Consider the following 12,048-nt stretch of genomic DNA (forward strand, 5'->3'; position numbering starts at 1 on the left):
TATCTGTGTGCTACCTGGAAACTTAGTTCCTTAATTTTTTTCTTTAAAATGACTCACCTTCCATTTTCAAACAACAGCTGCAACAAGGGGTTAATATCCAAAATATAGAAAGACTATAGAAAGAACTCATACAACTCAAAACCAAACAAACAATCTAATTAAAAAATGGGCAGAGGACCTGAATGGACACTTTTCCCAAGATGACATACAAATAGCCAACAGGTATGTGAAGAGTTGCTGAACTTCACTAGCTTTTAAGGAAATGCAAATAAAAACTACAATGAGACACCACCTCACACCAGTTAGAATAGTTATTATCAACAAGGCAAGTATAAGTGTTGGAGAGGTTGTGGAGAGAAAGGAACCCTCATTTGTGCTGGTGGGAATGTGAACTGGTACAACCACTATGGAAAACAGTATGAAGGTTCCTCAAAAATGAAGAATAGAGTTACCCAAAACAAACTGACAAACAAAACAGATCCAGAGACATGGAAGTATGCAACAGACTGATGATTCTCAGAGGGGAGCAGCAAGAAGAGATCAACCAAAGAACTTATATGCATGTATGCATAACCCATGGACACAGACAGAAGTTCAGTGAAGGCCTGGGGAGGGGTGGGAACTGGGAGGAGGGGTAAATGGGGGAAGAAGGGGATAACTGTAATACTTTCAACAATAAAGATACATTGAAAAAAAAAAACACACACACAGCAGAAAAAAGGAGTAGAGTTACTATATGACCCAGCAACTGCTCTTCTAGGTATCTACCTGAAAAATTTGAAAACAAGAATTTGCAAAGATATATGCACCCCCATGTTCATTGCAGGATTACAGTGACTAAGACACGGAAACAACCAAAGTGTCCTTTGATAGCTGATTACATAGAAGATGTGGTACCTACACACAATGGAATACTACTCAGCTGTACGAAAAGATGGAGTACTGCCATTATGACAACATGGATGGATCTTGAGAATATCATGCTAAGCGAAACAAGTCAGACAGAAAAAGTCAAGAACCATATGATTTCACTCAGATGTGGGATACAAAACTGAAAGCAACAAATGAACAAACAAGAAAAACAAACAAAAACTCATAGACAGAGACAACAGCATGGCGGCTACCAGAGGAAGGTGGAGGGGGTAGTAAAGGGTAAAGGGACACAGATGTAGTAAGGGAAGAGATGTGACTTAGGGTGGCGGGCACACAGTGCAGTATGCAGATCATACCATAGAGATGGACACTTGAAACCTATATAGTCTTATTAACCAGTGTCACCCCAATACATTTAATTTAAAAATGACTCACCTTACATATACTGTAAAAAGAAAATTTACTTAATACTTATATGTTTATATCATAAATAAAAAAAACAATTATTGATCAATTGCCATAAATAGGAAATAGCCATGGAAATAAAAGGAAAAGAAACCCACAAAATTAAGTTCTACTCAGATAGTGTTGAAGCTTCGAGTCTGGGACCCGCCATGGCTTATTTAAGAGGGTGGTATAGACATGCCAGCACCAGATGAAGACTTTCTAGGTGAGGTGATTAGAAGGTAGACAGAGCACAGAGGAGAAAAGCACTGTCCCACTATGTGAATTAAAATGGTCTGACATCATGTCTGAGCACCACATAAAACCAATCTCCACTCTCAGTGATGGGCACCATCATTTTGGGACGCATCTGGGGTTCCCAAGGTCCCTCTTGCTCAGACACTTCAGGATTCTTGAATACCTGGATGAACTAGCCGTGTTAACCCTTATCACTATGTGGGGAGGCAGGTGGCATTGTTTCATTTTTAAAATGAGTGAATTGGGGCCTTTATGTGGTTGTCTCCAGGTCCTCCATGTTCTTGCTTAGCTTTCATGTCCATTGTCTATAGTGAAAATGTCAAGCCTTCTCCTCCTCATGCTTCCCACCATCTGCCATCCTCTTACCAGATGGTCATGGAGCCACCAGTCAAAAGTGAGGTCCTCTTTCCAACCCAGGCCTCTCCTCGCTCCCTTTCTTATGGTCCAAGAGGCATCTTACCTGTTCTCTGGAATCACCCTTCCCGTGTTCTCATGGTCTTTGCTCTATCACTTATCTCTAGTATTTCCAGCATTTTTAACATCTCTACTGTATTGACTCCCTCCCACCAACCTTTACTAGAATGTCTCAAAAGTTGTTTCCAATAAATATACAATTTACTGGGCAATAAATAAGACTCTGAAGAAACAAGATTCTCTGGCAAAATATCTCCTATGTTTTTTGAAGGTGATTCTATCTTTGACAAATAGTTCAATCTGCTAGAGGAGGGGTTTGGTAAACTACAGCCCATGACCCAAATGTGGCTCTACTTGTTTTTGTAAATAAAGTTTTATTGGAACACAGCCACTCCCATTCACTTATGAATTGTCTATGACTGCTCTTACACTGCTATGGCAGAGCTGAGTAATTGTGACAGAGGTGGTATAGTCCTAAAATCAAAATTATTTGCAGAACAAGTTTGCTGACCTGCATGCTAGAGGAAAACCAATGTATATTGCAAAGTGAAGAATTGATAATTGACTGTTTCAAATTTGTCCTGTTTAGAACTACCACCCAAATAGAAATGTGGCCATGGGCCAGCACGAACCACAGCTTGATTCAGGTCTGTAGTATACACTGGATGAGGCAAATTTGACTCCTGCAACTCCTAGATTTCTGCCTGTGTTAAAGAATCTTGGTGAACTGGGCCCTGTCTTCTCAGACCAGTGCAAGTTCTGACGAGCAGCGCTGGGTGACCATGGCGATAGTTCATAACAGTGTCTCTCTATTCAGCATGATGATCACAGCAGAGCCACGTGGTACAGTGTCCAAGTGCAAACCCAACGCCTTAACACCGTCTGTTCACGCCTGAGCACACTGTCCCCTCCCTGACACATTCATGTGCTCATGCTTCTTACCTGGAGGAGACACACACTCTCAAACCACAAACTGGTCCTCATGCATTCGGGTACTGTGATGAGCCAAAGTGAGATGCAATCGCTGATCAAGCTACAGTCTTCATGTTTCCTAGCTTTTTGTGAGTCCCCAAAGCTGAGGGAAATTGGGGCAAAGGATCCATATATTTTAAAGTGAGGTGTTAGATTCTTTTGAGAGGACTTTGGTGGGTCCCAAATTGGATCCTCTAGATTTATCCATCCCCAGGTTCCAGACTCAAGCAGAAGGCTAAAGATTATTTAGAAGCTGAAGAGAGTAGAGGGTGAATAAACCACAGAGTGAAAGTGTGCTCATTTATTTGTCCTAAAGGATATACCTGGAAATAGAGCTGTTTGGTTGTAAGGTAATGTACCACCAATTTTTCTATATGTTGCCCAGTGTATCTTCAAAGTGTCTATACCCATTCTTATTCTCACCAAGGTCTTGTCCTGTCCATATCTGCCAAACACATAAAATTCTTTTAATTACTATCACTCTGATAGGGGTAAACATTGCTGATGTTTTAATGTTCACATTCCTAATTTTTAGTGACCAAGGGCATGCTTACTATATTTTTAATATATACTTATATTGATTTCAGAGAGGAAGGGAGAGGGAGATAGAGATAGAAACCACAATGATGAGAGAGAATCATTGATCAGCTGCCTCCTGCATGGCCCACACTGGGGATCAAGCCTGCATCCCAGGCATGTGCACTTGACAGGAAATCAAATCATGACCTCCTGGTTCATAGGTCAAGGTTCAACCACTGAGCCATGCCGGCTGGGTGGCATGCTTACTATTTTTATTAGCCCATCATTTAGGGACTTGAAGTGCCAGTCGTCTTGGAAGGAAACTTCTTCCCCGTTCCCACTTCCTCCTCAGCGGAGCAGGAAGGCAGTCTGGTTCCTGAGACTGGGAGGAGGAACACAGACCCTGTGAACCAGCTCCTCTCCCCTCCATTCCTAAGGCTCTCCCCCTCTCCCGGAGGAGCTCCCTTCCATGCGGGAAGCCCAGCTGGCTGCTCAGGAGGTCGCCTCCGATGTCTGCACTCACGGCTCTGCTCCAGGGCAGACATCCCGCTGCAGCTCCCGGTCCTTCTTCCACGCAGCTCCAGGCTGACTCGGTTCTGGAGTCAAGATCCACACTGTCTGGGGCAAGCCCCTCACCCTGGTTCCACCAGGGCTCCCCTCCCTCCCATAATAGAGCTGAACATGGATCTCCACGCACCCATTTCCAGTGTATTTTCCAGCTGGTTCCAAACCCAGGAGGAGATATATGGGTGTGATCTCTCACCCCTTCATCCTCAACAGTGAGAGAACGCACACTGTGACACCCAACCAAGTATGTGATGTTTGATTCAGTGAAGTGGCCCCGTGACAGGCTCTTTGGGAAGCAGTGTTACAATGTCCCAGTCTTACAGCCAACTAGCTGCTCCCGCATAGACAGTGTTCTCTGTCCCGGCTGTGTATCAGGTTCACCTGGGGATGCTTTAGACTATTCTGATGCCTACACCATCCCCAGAGTTTCTGACTTAATTTATCCAGGGTTAGAATCTGGGCATGGGTTTACAAAAACCTTCAGGTGAGTCTCAAGAGCAGCAAAGGAGGGGAATAACGAAATGAAGAAGCCGCTGAGCACCCATGTTGACCATGACCCGTGCTGACCATGGGTGACTCTGCAAACGTTATGACCAACGTCTCCCAAGTCTAGCCTTTGTGATGTCAAGGGTGTGTGTGGGCTGGAAGGCAGGGCTGGGCTTCAGGAACTGGCGCACATTGTGGGAAAGCCTTGCCTTGCTAATTGCCACCAAGCTGTGTGATCAGGTTAAAGAGGAAGTCTCCATGTCTTGGTAGGAGGTCCTTGACACTTGGCTTTTGCTGCTGTTTTTCTAACAAAGGAGAATACATAGTCCCTCTGCATCCACTGGGGAGATGGTCCAAGACCCCGGGTGGATGCCTGAAACTCGGGTAGCACTGAACCCCGAGTGTGCTGTGATTTTTCCTACGCCCCCACACCCTCTTCCCTGAAGGAGGCCCTTCATGGCTTCCCTCTGGCACTCAGAACTGCAGCATCGCACTGGTGCACTCTGGGGCCGATGCTAAGTAAGTTAAGGTGACTGGAGCACCAGCGGGCACTGTCGTGAACTTTGACCTGATAACCAAGATAGCTGATGCCTGACTATGGCTGGGGGAGCGTCTACACCATGGAGATCCTGGGGGAGGGATGATCCATGTCCTGGGGAGGACAGAGCAGGGCAATGTGAGACTCTGTCACACTGCTCAGACAGCACACAATTCAAACTTACACAGGGTTTATTCTGGAATTTTCCATTTAGTGTTTTTGGACTGCAGTTGGCTATAACTGAGACAGTGGGAAACAAAAGCATGGATAAGGGGGAAAATGTAAATATTAGTTTTAGACAACCACACGTGGTAAGAATTATTGATCATTGTTTTCTTTATTGATTCCTGTTTATGGCAGGTGATACTGGTTTTCCATTTATGGTACTGATATTAGATTTTCTTCCAAAAACAATCCATGGTTATCCCCCTTGGCTGCAGGCTGGAAGCATCAGGAATTTAGAACATATGCTGCCTGGATCTCACCTCAGGTGTGGGATTTTGATAAGCTTCCCAGGGTGGCAAAGCCACCATGGGGAAAGCAGTGCATGCTAACTGGGTGTGTGGGGGATTTCCTGGGCTCGGCTTAAGGCTCAGATCCTGCTCTAGGGCCTGGGATTCTGCATCCTCGCAAGACCCAGGGTCGCCCAGGTGAGGCCGCTCTGGCAGGTGGGCCATGGTTTGAGGAGCAAGGTACCAGTGGAACTAGCTCTGTAGGAATCCTATCTTTAATTTTGTTGTGTAGATAAAGCTACACCAATTCCTTTTTTATGGGTGGGTGGGTGTCGGGGCAAATTTGTATCATCATACATAAATTTTTCTTTTTAAATTTAAATTTAATGTTTAATTACAGTTTACATTTAATCTTATTTGTACTAGCTGCAGGAGCATAGCATAGTGGTTAGAAAATTATATAATTTACCAAGTGATCCCCTTGATAGTTCACATCCCCACCTGGCACCATCCATCGTTATTACAATATTGACCATATTCCCTGCGTGTACTCACATCCCATGGCTATTCTGTAGCTGCCCATTTGCACTTCTTACCCCTCCACCTTTTCACCCAGCCTCCAAGTCCCCTCCCCTCTGGCAACCATCAGTCTGTGCTCTGTGTCTATGAGTCTGTTTCTATTTTGTTTGTTTATTTTATTCTTCAGATTACACATATAAGTGAAATCATATGATACTTGCCCTTCTCTGTTTGACTTATTTTACTTAGCATATTACCCTCTAGGTCCATTCATGCTGTCACAAATGGTAAGAATTTTTTTTTTTTTTGTTAATCCTCACCTGAGGATATTTTTTCCATTGATTTTTAGAGAGATTGGATGGGAAGGGGAGAGACAGAGAGAGAGAAAAATCCATGTGAGAGAGACACACAAGTAATATTCTGTTGTGTAAATGTGCCAAAACTTCTTTCATCTACTCATCTACTGATGGGCACTTGGGTTGCTTCCATATCTTGCCTATTATAAATAATGCAGCATATATTCTTTCACATTAGTGTTTTGTGTTTCTTCAAATATTTCCCCAGAAGTGAAATCTCTTGGTCATAAGGCAGTTTTATTTTTATTTATTTTTAGGAACCCCCACACTGTTCCCACAGTGGCTGCACCAGTCTGCATTCCCATGAACAGTGCACGAGGGTTCCCTCTTCTCCACATCCTCTCCAACGATTGTTGCTTTATTGATGGTAGTCATTCTGACAGGTTTGTGGTAATACCTCATCGTGGTTTTAATGATAATTTCTCTGATGATCAGTGGCATTGAGCATCTTTTATGTGTCTCTTGGCCCTCTGTATGTCCTCTTTGGAGAAGTGTCTGTTCAGGTCCTTTGCCTATTTTTGTCATTGGATTATTTGTTTTTGTGGTGTTGAGTAGTATGAGTTCTTTATAAATTTTGGATATTAAGTATTAGATGTATCATTGGTGAATATGCTCTCCCATTCAGTAGGTTGTCTTTTTGTTTTGTTGATGGTTTACTTTGCTGTGCAAAATCTTTTTAGTTTGCTGTAGTCCCATTTGTTTATATTTTATTTTGTTTCTGTAGCTGAAGGAGGTATATTAGAAAAAAATATTAGTAAGAGACATGTCAGAAATTTTACTATGTTCTTTTTCTAGGAGTTTTATAGTTTTGAGTCTTACATTTAAGTCTTTAATCTGTTTTTATTTTATTCTTTTTTTTTTTTCTGAGTTTATTCTTGTATGTGGTGAAGAAGTCGGTCAAGTTTCATTTTCTGGCATGTATCTGTCCAATGTCCCAACACCTTTTGTTAAGTAGACTATCTTTACCCTTGCATATTCTTGCATTTGTCAAATGCTAATTGGCAATATAGGTGTGGATTTATTTCTAGGCTCTCTATTTAGCTCCATTGCTCTATGTCTGTCTGCCTCTCTCTCTCTCTCTCTCTCTCTCTCTCTCTCTCTCTCTCTCTCTCAGTATTTTTATTGATTTCAGAGAGGAAGAGAGAGATAGAAACATCAATGATGAGAGAGAATCATTGATCGGCTGCCTCCTGCACACTGCACACTGGGGATTGAGCCCGCAACCCAGCATGTGCCCTGACCAGGAATCGAACCGTGACCTCCTGGTTCATAGATCGACACTCAACCACTGAGCCATGCTAGCTGGGCTCTCTCTCTTTTTTAATCCTTACTTGAGGATATATATATTGTTGTTGTTGTTGTTGTTAATCCTCACCTGAGGATATGTTTTCCATTGATTTTTAGAGAGATTGGATGGGAGGGGGAGAGACAGAGAGAGAGAAATATCCATGTGAGAGAGACACATTGGTTGCCTCCCGCACATGCCCCAACTGGTGCCAGGGATGGAGCCTGCAACCGAGGTATGTACCCTTGACTAGAATAAACCCATGACACTTCAGTCTGAGGGCCAACATACTAACCAGTGAGAAAAACTGGCTAGTGCAAGGATATATTTTATTGATTTTTAGAAAGAGAGAGAGAGAGAGAGAGAGAGAGAGAGAGAGAGAGAGAGAGAGAGAGAATGAGAGAAATATTGATGTGAGATACATTGATCAGTTGCCTCCCTAACCTGCCCCAACTGGGGTTGAACCCACAACCTAGGTGTATGCCACAACCTCTTGGTGCATAGGACAATGCTCCAACCAACTGAGCCACCCATTCAGGGCTACGAGTCTCTTTTTAATGCCAGTACCATGCTGTTTTGATTATAATAGCCTTGTAGTATAGTTTGATATGCAGTAGAATGATACCCCCAACTTTATTTTGACCCCCCTCAAGATTGCTGTGACAATTTGGGGTCTTTTGTGGTTCCATTTAAATTTTTTTGAATTTTTTTTTTGTTCTAGTTCTGTGAAATACAGCATTGGTATTTTGATGGGAATTGTATTGAGCTATAGATTGCTTAGATCAGTGGTCTGCAAACTGTGGCTCGCAAGCCACATGTGGCTCTTTGGCCCCTTGAGTTTTTAGCAAAGGCCAGCTTGGGAGTACCCTAATTAAGTTAATAACAATGTACCTACCTATATAGTTTAAGTTTAAAAAATTTGGCTCTCAAAAGAAATTTCAATCGTTGTACTGTTGATATTTGGCTCTGTTGACTAATGAGTTTGCCGACCACTGGCTTAGATAGTACAGATATTTTAATAATCTTAATTCTTCCTTTCCATGAGCATGGTATATTCTTCCATTTATTTATATTTTTTTCAATTTCTGTTTTCAGTGTGTTATAATTTTCCAAGTACAGTTCTTTTACATCCTTGATTAAATTTATCCCTAGGTATTTTTTTATGCAATTGTAAATGGGATTGTTCTCTTGGTTTCTCTTTCTGATAGCTCATTATTAACAAATAAAAATGCAACTGATACCTGGATACTTATTGTGTATCCTGCTACACAGGCCCGATGAACAAAATTCGTGCAAGAGTAGGCCTTCCTTTCCCTGGCTTCCCGCATTGGCTTTCCTCTGGCACCTGGGACCCAGGCTTCCAATTTACTGAATTCATTTATCAGTTCTAGTATTTTTTTTTTGGTGGAATCTTTAGGGTTTTCTATATACAGTATCATGTCATCTGCAAATAATAACAGTTTTACTTCTTCCTTTGTAATTTGGATGCTTTTTATTTCTTCTTCTCGCCTGGTTGCTGTGGCTAGAACTTCCAGTGGTACATTGAATAAGGGTGGTGAAAATGGACATCCTTGTCTTGTTCCCTATCTTAAGGGAAATGTTCATATGAATATGATGTTGGCTGTGGGTTTGTCATCTATGGCTTTTACTATGCTGAGGTATGATCCCTCTATTCCTACTTTGCTGAGAGTATTTATAATAAATGGGTGCTAAAATTTATCAAATGCTTTTTATGCATCTATTGATATGATCATGTGATTTTTTATCCTTAATTTTGTTTTGTGTGGTGTATCCTGTTTATTGATTTGTGAATCTTTTACCAGCCTTGCATCCCTGAAATAAATCCCACTTGGTCATGGTGTATGATCTTTTCAATATAGAGCTGGATCAGATTTGCTAACATTTTGTTGAGAATTTTAGCATCTATGTTCATCAGGGATATTGGCCTGTAATTCTCTTTCTTTGTAGTGTCTTTATCTGGTTTTGGAATTAGGATAATGCTGGCCTCATAAAAAGAGGTTGGAAGTGTTCCTTCCTCTTGGATTTTTTTTGAAAAGTTGAGGAAGATAAGTGTTAGTTCTTCTTTGACTACTTGGTAAAACTCCCCTGTGAAGCCCTTCAAACCAGGGCTTTTATTTGCTGGGAGGTTTTTGATTACTGCTTCTATTTCATCAGTTGTTATTGTCTTATTCAAGTGTTCTAATTCTTCCTGATTCAGATTTGGAAGATTGTATTTTTCTAGGATTTTGTCCAGGTTTTCCAGTGTGTTGGCATATAGTTGTTTATAGTATTTTCTTACAATCCTTTATATTTCTGTGGTGTCAGTTATTTCACCTCTTTCATTTCTGATTTTATTTATTTGGGTTCTCTTTGTTTCTTGATGAGTCTGGCAAAAGGTTCATCAATTTTGTTTATCTTTTCAAACAAAAGCTATGCCAAGTGACAAAGAGGGACACTATATAATGATAAAGGGAGCAATTCAAATGTTCAAAAACATTTGTGCACCCAACATAGAAGCACCTAAATAAGTAAAGCAATCTTGGACATAAAGGGAGAGATCAACAGCAATACAGTCATCGCAGGGGATTTTAACACCCCATTGATATTCAATGGATAGACCTTCCAGACAGAAAGTCAACAAGACAACAGCAACCTTAAACATCACACTAGACCAGCTCTTGGTTTGATTGATCTTCTGTAGACTCTATTTTGTATATTTCAGCTCTGATCTTTATTATTTCCTTTCTTCTGCTCACTTAGGGCTTTGTTTGTTGTTCTTTTCAAGTTCCTTTAAGTATAAAATTAGATTGTTTACTTGAGATTTTTCTTGTTTCTTGAGATAGGTAGGCCTGTAATACTATGAATTATCCTCTGAGAAAGCTTTTCCTGTGTCCCATAAATTTTGGGTTCTTGTGTTCTCATTTTCATTTGTTCAAGATATCTTTTAATTTCTTTCATGATCTTATTGTTAACTTATTCATTACTCAGTAACATGTTTTTGAGCCTTCCATGTCTTTGTGTGTTTTAGTTTTTTTTTTTTCTTGTGATTAATTTCTAGTTTTATACCATTACTAGAGGCCCGATGAACAAAATTCGTGCAAGAGTAGGCCTTCCTTTCCCTGGCTTCCCGCATTGGCTTTCCTCTGGCACCTGGGACCCAGGCTTCCATCTGGCCACCAGCAGGCACCCAGGATCCGGGCTTCCCTCTGGCCCTGGCTTTGTCCAGAAGGACATGCGGTCTAATTAGCATATTATCCTTTTATTATCATAGATGGTCAGAGAAGATGCTTGATGTGATTTCTTTTTTTTTAATTTATTGTGACATTTTGTGTCATAGCATATGATCTATCCTAGAAAATGTTGCATTTGCACTTGAAAAAAATGTATATTCTGCTGCTTTAGCATGAAATGTTCTTAAGATATCAATTACATCCACCTGGTCTAATGTGATGTTTAAGGTTGCTGTTGTCTTGTTGACTTTCTGTCTGGAAGGTCTATCCATTGAATATCAATGGGGTGTTAAAATCCCCTGCGATGACTGTATTGCTGTTGATCTCTCCCTTTATGTCCATCAAGTTTTGCTTTACTTATTTAGGTGCTTCTGTGTTGGGTACATAAATGTTTTGAAGGGTTATACCCTTTTGTTGGATTGCTCCATTTATCATTATGTACTGTCCCTCTTCATCACTTGGTATAGCTTTTGTTTTAAAGTCTATATTGTCAGATATAAGTATTACTACCCCAGCTTTTTTTTCTTTCCCTTTGTATGAAATATCTTTTCCATCCCTTTACTTTTAGTCTGCATGTATCTTTCATTATGATGTGGGTCTCTTGTAGATAGCATGCATATATATAGTAATGCTTTCTTATCCATTTGCCTACCCCCAGGGTATGAGCTCTGGGTTTTTTTTGTTGGAGCATTTAATCTGTTTACATTTTAATTGATTACTGATAGGCATGTATTTATTGCCATTTTATTCTATTAACTATGTTCCTCTGTTTTGTTTTGAAAGGCCCTTTAACATTTCTTATAATACTGGTTTGGTGGTAACAGACTCCTTTAACTTCTTCTTTATTTCTTTTTTTTTTTTTTTGTTATAGAAATGAGTATTTATTTTTTTTAAATATATTTTATTGATTTTTTTTTACAGAGAGGAAGGGAGAAGGATAGAGAGTTAGAAACATCGATGAGATAGAAACATTAATCAGCTGCCTCCTGCACACCCCCTACTAGGGATGTGCCCACAACCAAGGTACACGCCCTTGAACAGAATCGAACCTGGGACCCTTCAGTCCACAGGCTGATGCTCTATCCACTGAGCCAATACCATTAGGGCTCCTTTAATTTTAAATGATAGCCTTGCT

The sequence above is a fragment of the Plecotus auritus genome, assembly GCF_963455305.1.
Source record: "Plecotus auritus genome assembly, chromosome: 7".
Lineage (NCBI taxonomy): Eukaryota > Metazoa > Chordata > Mammalia > Chiroptera > Vespertilionidae > Plecotus > Plecotus auritus.